We start from the raw sequence: 2,261 nt of genomic DNA, 5'->3' as shown, positions 1-2,261 counted from the left end.
CGGGGACAAGGCCCGACAAGGTGCCCGGGGCGGGGCGAGGCGAGGCGGCCGATAGGTATGGACTTTGCAATCGTCCGATAGATCCGATCGAATGACGACACCATGTGCAGTGCTCGCCGCTCGCCTCGGTGAAATCAACATAAAATTATCACGCTTGAGGAGAGATTATCGAACCGTGCGACGTGAGCGCGCGATGCTCTTCTGATATATACGCCCCCGCTCCAGTGAGGAAAGGTTGAAAGTTGAAAAGGCCGCCGCCATCTCTCGGCCGTTTCGAGGGGCCAATTCCGGCAGTATCCTCCGCGGTCCCGGCCTTCCCTCCTTCCTGACCCTCCAGGAAGAGGAGGAGGATGATTGGGTCAGGAGTTCACTCGCCCCGCGCGCGCGCGTGGCTGGGCGGTGTGTTCCCCCTTCCCTCTGTCGCTTTTGCAACATTTATTCGCACCGGGTCGCCTTCTTTTTGCAGCCCCTCCCCGCGGAACACAAAACACATCACGTCGCGGTGCAGCAGCCTCGGCGCGGGCGACGGCCTCATCCTCGCCTTTTTCTAGAGACGTGGGCGGCGCGGGGGCGGCGGGGTGTAGACTTCATGACGAGACCCGGGCCGGCATGTGCAGGGAGCCGCGCCCCGGCTGGCGAGCAGCAGGGGGTGCCTGCGCCTGCTCCGCTCCGAGGCCCGCTCCCGCTGCTGCCCCTCACTGATTGTGGTGAAGAAGGAGGAGGAGGTTCATTCACAAGATCACAAAGGAAGAGGGGTGTGGTTCATAGAGAGAGAGAAAGGGCAATGAGTGTGACAAACAAGAGAGAGAAAGACAGACGTACGGAGAACAGAGAGAGGCTCTTGCGATTGTTAGTGCATGTATGCATGTATTTGCCTTTTATCTCCTTGGCAATCAGTCGGCCCGGCCTGTGCTGGGCCGTGCCGCTGGGCACACAAGGGCCGCCGCCGCCGCCCCGCCCGAGCAGCCGGAGCAGGCCGTGAGGCACCACCACGCCGCGGCGCGCCGCCCGCGGGCTGTTACTGCCCGCACAATAGGCGGCGTGTCGCGACGTATACCAGTCAATCAACGGCATTATTAATAAGGATGTCCGAGTGCGTCGACCTGCCCTGGCCCGCCGCGGCCGCGAGGCAGTGCGCGGCACCCCGCGCGGCGCCTCCTTGTGTCGCAGCCAGGCATCAATACGCTTCTAGGACGACACAACTTCCGGTCACCCCCCCCCCCTCCCCGTGCTGCTGACGGGGCGGGGCTCTGACTCTGGCTGCACTGCGCTGCACTCGTGGCTGCTCTCATTGGGCGCCCGCGCGGTGAGTCAGCGCCAGCCTCTTGTTTCGTGTGTTCCTGGTGTTCAAAGCCTCCTCGCCTCTCGAAATAGCCTCGCGCCGCGCGCCCCCGACGCCACCGCCCTGCCGCGGCCGCCACCGGGCACCACGCTGCTGCCCCTGCTCCCGCTCCCCCTCTCCCTCCCCCAATATCCGCCGCCTGTCGTCTCGCGTCGTCTGCCCCGCGCCGCGTTCCCAGAACGCACGGCGGCCGCAACCTGGCCCGCGGCGCGCCGGCGGTGTCTCCACCTGACCTGACCAAGAGCAGCCCCGACAGCACGACTTCGGCACGACTTCCCTTTCCCTCTCCCTTAGCCTTGTTATTCCAATATAATTGGTTTTCGCAAGCCGTCGAGGCCCTGCTTGCGCCCCAGTGCGGCCCTGCCAAGCCCGGCCGCCGCAGGCCACAAGCGCTGCCCGTTCACTTTGAACTCTGAAAGGGAATGGCGCAAGTTTTTGGAGCAGACGCGGCAGCGGGCGGAAGCGCAAGCACAAAACGTAACGGGGCGGAGTACGGGACGGGGTACGGGACGGCCACCTTAACTCTCCGCAGGACAGTTTGGTCTTGGTTTGGTGGAGGCTTCGCCGTCTTTTCGAAGAAACCGCACTATTCGAGGGGAAAACAAACATAAAAAAGGGGAAAAGTCGAACAAGACCCGAGGCAATTTTAGGAGATGACACGTGGCTTTCGTCTGGCAGATGACCCGACGGCGCCGCTGTACCACTTCAAGAACGCTTCGGCCCAGGTAGGGCTGGCGCGCCCATGGAGGGGCGAAGCTTAGGTGAGATCCTCGCCCACGACAGGTGAGTGCTCGCGACGCCGGCTCTCAGCCCCAGCTCGGCTCAGGCACCAATCTAACTTTGGACCACTTTACGCCCACAATCTCCTCTCCCTTTCACCGAAGTTGAGTTATATTCGCCGAATCCAGAGTGCGATAGC

Source organism: Frankliniella occidentalis, unplaced genomic scaffold (assembly GCF_000697945.3).
Source record: "Frankliniella occidentalis isolate FOCC.00 unplaced genomic scaffold, Focc_3.1 Scaffold169, whole genome shotgun sequence".
Lineage (NCBI taxonomy): Eukaryota > Metazoa > Arthropoda > Insecta > Thysanoptera > Thripidae > Frankliniella > Frankliniella occidentalis.
This window is presented reverse-complemented; position numbering follows the sequence as displayed.